We start from the raw sequence: 8397 nt of genomic DNA on the forward strand, positions 1-8397 counted from the left end.
GTAAATAAACCCCTTTGTCTTTCACCCATAACTCCGTGTTTCATTCTGTATTCTTATTTAAAGTAATGATATGACAAAACGTTTCTGTTATGTCACAAAAATCTAGTTTCTTTACATCACAAGTTTCACGCTCATACATTATTTCCATAGCTAATATAACATACTGACCCAGCGGGCTACGTGTGGTCTAGTTCTGATATAATTTTTTTTTAATGATAATTAACACGTTACATTATATCTTAGCTTTTACACCTAGAAGTAAGTTTCTCCTCATTGAAACATCTTTTCCACAGCAGAGAGGTACGAGTCTGTCTTTGCTCCAAAGTTATTTACATGGCAAGTGCTTTTTGAGCTTCATCCCATTGTTCCCGAGTTCCAAAGTTTCACAACTAGCTACAATCACTTATTTTCTTGGCCTTTTGGTCAAGATAAAAGTGTAGTATCTGTTCTTCAGATGATGCACTTCATTTTCTTGTTCTCTTTCGGTGGAGGAGAAATCCTTCACGACTGACACAATTTTTATTTTTTTACCTTTTCTCCACGTTAAAAAACGACCTTGCTGTCTAACTCTGTCCCGTGGGGTGGCATAGTAAATAGGTACACTCACTATCAACTATTCCCCCCCAACTCTATATCTGTGCTTAAATCTAAACGCAAATTCCATGAACAAAGCTTGTTTTCTAGAACTGCGAGATGCTGAACTCTGTTCCGATGTCATGCCTTCCACGTGACTACAATAACGTTGTTTTCCCATCCTATGTAAAAATCTTCTTACGTGTAACATGATCAAATTCTTCCCATTTCCACCGCTAATTTTCTCTACACTACCGTCTCAATAGCTACGGTGCACTCATAAACTCTTATCATTGAATGAGTTTTAGATCTTGTTGTTGTAAAAAGTATCCATGTACTTTGTGTATGTGGCTGAGTCGTTTATTAACCTTTGCATAGCGATATGAGATCCAGATCAGCAGTGCGCATGCCTGATGCATCTGCTTTAAATCTTATACGTAGATTTTTTTCCCACCCAATTTCTTGCTTCATCCTCTCCTCCAATGAAATATTTTCAAACTGTATTTTTTTTACATCTATCTGAATATGGCCTGGCCTGTTTCCTATCATTTCCTTCTTTTATATATATATATATATATATATATATATATATATATATATATATATATATATATATATATATATATATATATTCTTCATTCTAACTTATAAGCGACCGCCTGTGCTAAGGTCTCTTAGTTAAATGTATACGTCATAATGTATTGACCCAGGGATAACCGCGTATTCATTCAGCAACGCAAATTTATTAAATGTATAAATATTTATATTTTTACTGGATAAAAATGTCGTCGCTAAAGTACACCCTGGTGTATCTTAGGGGCGCATTAAGTGTTGCCAATAATGTAAAAGGCGACTTACTTTAATTCATACAAATCGTAGGTGCCTCCAATAAGTTTTAAGATTCGATCAAGATCGGCACCAAGACAGTTCCTCACTCTCCCTATTGTTCAGACCTTCCCGCATGTGACTTTTCGTAATCCCTAAGCTCATGCAAAACCTGAGACGCCTGATATACTTTGTTACAAAGAAGTCACTTATCAAAGCCAAAGATTACTCAAAGATAAAAGTTAAGGTTAGCACGGTGGTCACTAAGACAGCAGCGTAAGAAAATTTAGTTTTGGAAATCAAATAAAATTTGATTATTTAAGCGATGGCTCACCAAGAACGTTTCATATTGCAGACATGGCAAAATCATGTTATCTGAATAGGTTATAAAAGTCTACCAATTCCGGAAAGAAATCTTTAGTGGTGTTTTACGTGGAATTGAATTGATAAGGCGTTTTTTCTGCTTTCAGTACAATTTTGAGCTGCGTAGTTTTTTGTTTGTTTGTGTTTGGTGGGAGGGGTAAGGTATTTATATAACATTTCAATTCTAATTATGTTCTGGTTCGAGTTTGGTTCGAGTCAGAATTAATATTTTCACGACATTTTGTGTCTTAAAATAAACATTTTTTGAAAAAGCTATAAACAATCTTTGAGTCTTGATAAGTGACAATTATTTTAATTAAACCTCATTTATTGAGGAATTTTATTTTTAAAATGTTCTAATAAATCTCTCTCTTTCTCCCTCTCCCTCCCTCTCTCTATCTCTCTCTCTATATATATATATATGTGTGTGTGTGTGTGTGTGTGCGTGCATGTGTTCATCTAAGTGTCTAAAGTAAGTGAAATAATACTCGAATTGCTCAATAATTAAGAAAATGTATGCTGAGTGCAAGTTATCTTTACTAGACGATGCGCTCAAGCAACCCGTTCCCCTTAATATTATACGGGCATGTGCTTCTTTAGATGATGTTCTGAAATACATTTGTTCACATGATAGTCTGTTACACAGTGTCGGTTATTTAGGCCATCGGTAATTAAAAACCTATAACTAAATGCTTCTAGGGTTTGTTTAATTTCGTATATTAAAATTAATGCATATTCGTACTACTTGAAAGACTATGCACTTGTTCCTAATTGACAACTTTATCACGAAAAGAGATTTTCTCTTAATATGTTTTAAATGGTCGTCCCTTTTGTTATATAAAGCATAGAAATGAAGAGAAAATGTTCCATCATATTGTATTATGTTCTTTCATCTAAGTTTTCTTTGATTTTTATAGCAAATTACTAGACAGTAACCGACCGTGGACGATGGTTTGGGTTATTGCCAAAAAAATCTCAAGTGAAATTGATAAATACAATATGTAAAAATGAAAATCAAAAACAATTGAGATATAATGAAGGTTATTATAAGCCGGTAGAATATAACGAATACAATAGAAAGGGTATCATTGAGAAGCGTCCATTGATTCTGCACGTTACACGCTGATTTTGGTTGCTGGTTGGTTGTTTTTGTTTTACGGCATATCAACCCTTTTCGGGTTATTTAATGCCGAATCCAAAGATTTTGAAGATTTTTTTTTTAATAGAATATATTTGTTGTTTTCACGTCGGTTTCTATTTAACCCATAGTTGGGACCTTAACAAGTACTACCACTCCGGGTCAGAGTTGACCTGGGAGCAATGGTAATTAAAGGATGGCTCCACACTCCCCAAAGCCCACAAACTGGGGCCTCACCACTGGATATAGTTTAAGGTCATATCCAGGATCGCGTTACACGCTGAAGATGCTATTTCAAACTTAAGAATGACGGATTGAAATCCTATTTTAAATTAGGATTATAGACGGAACACGACATAAGATTCTTTATAAACAGTTTGGTAACAAAATATGACGCGTGCATTAAACATATTCTTTTTCGCAAAAATAAAAACTGTTATTTTAAACACTACTACGTAAGATAAAAAAAAAAATGTTCAAGTCCTCTAATACCTCTTTTCGTTTCAATCTTTATCGACATTCAAGGGCTGATTGAAATACATTAATACCCTATATACGAGCAACTCTTAAATCCATTTTGACAAAAGATAAGGATCACTCTGCTGGCAGAATGAGAATTGCATATTTGAACGCACTTTTGGTGTCTAGACACAACTTTAGTGTTTTCATATAAATTATCCTTACACTTAATTTTAATGTATTATCCAACATCCATATACATTGATTTTATTGGTATGTGCAAATAAAATATATGTATAATGCCCAAATGCGCATTCATAAAATAACACAGAAAAGATTAAAACAAACATATAACATTGTGAACATAATTTCATAGAAGGTATTAAGATCATTTTACAATAACATAATGTCCTCCGAATTTTGAAATCCATAGTTTTAATATCTGATTTGAATTTCCATTTCGTAATTAATTTCCGAGATCTTTGTAACGTGGCCTTTACGCTTGAACCATAATGGTTTCAATTAAAACCTTTCTCGAAGCTCCACGCCGTCTGACATCCGTCGGAAAGGAACAAAAAGTAAAATAAATAAATCCGACCTGGTTTTTTATTTATTTTTTTTACACAAATCGTTTATTAGTATTTTTCTTGCTCCTCATTTCGGCACCAGCAGCTTAAAAATCTCTCGTGCCTGGTCCATTATACGGCAGACGTAGGCAGCAACTCCTTATACGTCCATCTTTCTCGACCGCACTCTTCCTTTCTCTCTGGGTACGTGTCCCTATTTTCTCCTTTTCTTCCTTTTTCCTCTTGCACAAATTTCCTAATTTGCAAAATCGCTTTTTTCGGCTACTGCTGCTGCTAATCCCTTCGCAAGCCAGCTATGCTTCGCTGCTGCTGATACTTTCTCACGCGCTTAAATGCATTATAATATCACTTATTATTGCATATAAGTAATTTCTTTGAAAACAATATTATGAAATGTCCTGTAGAGTTGTCAACATAATTAATTATAAAGTTTAGTTTTTTGGGAAAGGCATACCGTGATATGCAGACATATAGATTGCTGTGCTCACAGTAAGTGCTACTCAACAAAACAGCGACATTCTCTCTTGGCTGTTTGATTATGATACCAAAGGTAACCCCGAATTGACGCTTTATAACGTCAAAAAAGGAAACTCTTTGTTTTTACGCTTGGTTATGCTTCTTGTGATTTAATACCATTCTATTCATATGGCAAGACAAAGTCCCTGATACAGAGGACCTGAAAGGTGCTAATTTTCCCAGCATAACTACTACCATTCCAAAGACCCAACTGAGATGAGCAGATCACGTCTCCCGCATGCCAGATGAAAAAATCCCAAAACAACTCCTGTATGGCGAGCTGTGCCAAGCGTTCAGTCGGAGCACCAAGAAAACGCTTTAAGGACAACCTCAAAGTCTCCCTCAAGAACTTCAACATCAGTACCGAGTCCTGGGAATCACTTACATCAGACAGACCTCACTGGCGTCACCTTATGTACAAAGGAGCTGAAACAGCTGGAGAGAGAAGAACCCTTAAAGCAGTACAGAAGCGTGCTACCCGCAAAGCCAGAGTAACAAACTCTGTCCCCACAACACCTGCTCACCACTGTCCACCTTGTGTGAGAGCCTACCATGCCCTGATCGGCCTTACAAGTCATCCCCGGAAGCAGAAAAACAATACTTCTACTCACTGATGTCATGGTCATCTTCGACTTCGAAGGACGAACACACACATTCATATACTCTTCTCCAAGCATTCTAGAAAATGGTTTTCATGGATATTCGAAAGGTCAAGCAAGTTTAATTTTATTGTTCTATTTGAATTTCTTATCTGCTTGTCAAACATATTAGCCTTGAAGAACTAAATGCGATGATTTCAATTTGAGGGTGACCGCTTTTCAAGGCCGTATGATCAATCGTGGATAAGTGTTAATAAGTGCTATTATACGGTGAAACAACAAAAATATGGTCAGTAATCGTTTAATTATTTAAAAGAACGGCTCAACAAAATCTTATTTACATTATGCTTAAAACGACCATGTTAGAGTAAGCTGGGAAGCAGCCCGATTGTATTGTATTCCTCAGACGTATAGATAAAAAGAAAGAAAATTTCCTCGTGGAGTTGTCGAATAGTGTTAATATCAGATAGAAGACAGGAGACATTGTTAACAGTTGATGTAACTTGACGAGTATCTATTGGAAATATCTTATAAGGAGTCATAATCTGTAGCTCATTCGAGCTCTTGCCATGAAAATAGAACAAAGGTAACCTCGTATCATCTCTTTGTCGAAAATGGAGGATGTAGTGCAGTGGAATGGTATTTGTCCATAAGATTTCAAAGAGGTTTTGTTGCCTGTCAGCATGGAAAAGGGTAGTCTCAACAGCTTTTACCTAGATGTGGTTACAGTACTCATCTTTGGGCGTAGTTGACTTTTTTATGTGCAGACAGTTGCGTTCTATATGAGATAATGAGCTTAGGTATACACTATGATAATTTTGTTTAAATAGATTTTATCAACGATTTGAGCTGTTTCGTTTTTTATACGTACTTACATATTTCTTTTTTTAAATCTCACAATTCGCCAGAATTTAGGAACAATTTTGAAGATACATAAATGTAAAAAAATATCACTGACGTTTTCCTCCTACTGGATTTTTTCTTGTTTTGACCTAATTCTGCAAGATATTTGGAACCGTAAATAAGAACTAAAAAAATAACCATACGGCCTTATTTTGTTTAAAAAAAACACGGACTTGCTGCTAGAAAGACGAGCTGTTCATCCCGGCTTTGGTCGGGCACTATGTACTGTTCATAACTTGCCCTACGTATGAAAACACTTTATGTAAGATGTCAAATATTTAAACCAGAAATTGGCTGAGTATTTTCGTAGAGACCGCAGAGGTCAAGTTTTTTAGACTGTTAACCCAATTTTGACCCCTTAACATTTATTAATTTGGTCTCAAATCATATATAAACGTTTTATTCATGTCCAAGTTACCTACATCTAACATGACAGTGTTTAGACCCAAAATTGGTGAATGAATTTGATAGAATCTGCAAAGGTCAACTCTTACAACTTTGATCTTTTTTTTTCGTGCCAAAACTTATTAAAATGCTTTCCGCATGTCTGAATACCTGTTATGTCTAAATTTCAAATGTTTAGACCCAAAATGGGCTGATTAGTTTGCTAGACACCGCACAGATCAACTCTTTTGTAACTTTCACCCCTTTACAGGACAGTTTTTTTTACCGAAACTGATCAAAATGCGTGTCCTATATCTGAATACCTTTTATGTAAAATTTCAAATGTCTAGACAAGAAATTGGCTTAGTAATTTCGCAAAGACCACGGAGGTCAAATATTTTTTTTAAACTTTGACCCCAATTTTGACCCCTTAACATTTATTTTTGGGGTTCAAATCAAATCGAAAAGTTTGATCGATGTCCAAGTAACCTACATTTTAACTTTCAAGTTTTTAGACCCCAAATTGGTTGAGAAGTTTGGTAGAGTTTTCAAAGGTCAAATTGTTGAACTTTAACCTCTTGACAGCCAAATGTCGCAATAAAAACCGATTAAAACAATTTTTCCAAATCTCGAGTCCCTAGACTGAACACTTACAGAGTTATTTTTTAGAGAAATGTACACACACCGACACACACACAGACATACATTTCCACTTATATATATATATATATACTGGCATATGTTCCCGGCGTTGCTCGGGTGTTTGGAGGTGTGTGTTGAGCAAAATAAAAAAGAAACGTGGTAGTAGGAAGGCAGGATTGAACCTGTACCGCGAAAGAAAAAAAAGAACGGAAAAAAAACTGACGTTCTTGCTGTTACGACCACCACAAAATCAAAAGCAATGTAGGTTTAAATTAAGGCTAGACAATCGAAAAGAGGATATTACTTGTGAAAATATCGGTGAAAAACGACCCTTCCCTGTAGAAAAGTGCCCAGTTGGGATGAAGAAATTTATGTATTTAGCCATTTTTTCGGTATTTGTTGTCTGAAGGGTCGGAATTCAAAACGATCCTGATCTTGTGAAAATCCGTCGCCTCTGTCGAAAGTTTTAGGCAGACCTGCAAACATACATACATATATTTATATATTAGTAGCTCAAATTTTCGACCAAAACCAATTAAAAAGCTTTCCCTATGTCTGAATACCGTTTATGTCAAATTGCAAATGCTTAAACCAGAAATTGTCTGATTAATTTGGCAGAGACCGCAGAGGTAAAATTTTAAAAAACTTTAACTGAAAATTGACAGAGTTATTGTGTAGGGAAATGTACACACAGAGACATACACGCATACACACACACTTTCACTTATATATTTTAAAGAAATTTCTCGTTGCAGTTTTTTGGATTCATAAGTATTTATACGTATTTTATTCTTCAAATTTCACTCAGCGGTTCTAACGGATATAAACAAAAAATACCTATATATATATATATATATATATATATATATATATATATATATATATATAGTCTTTGAAGTTTTTAACCTTTTAAACTATACAAAAAATATTTTTTATCATTCGTTAGAAAACCATCTAGTCAGTAAGTCATTTAATCACCTGCAATCCCTGCATCAACTCACTCTCGAATTTACTATAATACCAATAATTTATTTTTCAAAGGATCATCAGTTGTTTACCATGAAACACTGTTTCGGGGATTTAAAAACAAAACAGTATATTACATCATGGCTCCCCAGCAGTGTTGATCAAACACCACCAATCTTAGGAAGAAGACATGTTACAAACATTTGATCCAATTTCCTATTCTTAATTGCAATTACTAATCTTTTCATACTATAAAAATGAATTTCTTACCTGTGCGATTCATCAATTTCCACATTTAAAATGGATACATTTTTTTAATTTTTTTAATTTATCAGTCTTGTATTTATAAGATTAGGATTAATCCATTTAACTACTTATCACCCCCACTATGATTAGTATTTAGTATATTTACATTCTTATTTATTTAAAATTTGATATATAA

General features: G+C 34.6%; 1 pseudogene; it reads left to right on the plus strand.

The window, feature by feature from the left end:
- The first annotated feature begins 403 nt into the window (after positions 1–403).
- On the plus strand, positions 404–624 carry LOC145277316 (U2 spliceosomal RNA; annotated as a pseudogene).
- Positions 625–8397: the final 7773 nt, after the last annotated feature.

This window comes from Euprymna scolopes, chromosome 5 (assembly GCF_053919585.1).
Source record: "Euprymna scolopes isolate OS-2025 chromosome 5, ASM5391958v1, whole genome shotgun sequence".
Lineage (NCBI taxonomy): Eukaryota > Metazoa > Mollusca > Cephalopoda > Sepiida > Sepiolidae > Euprymna > Euprymna scolopes.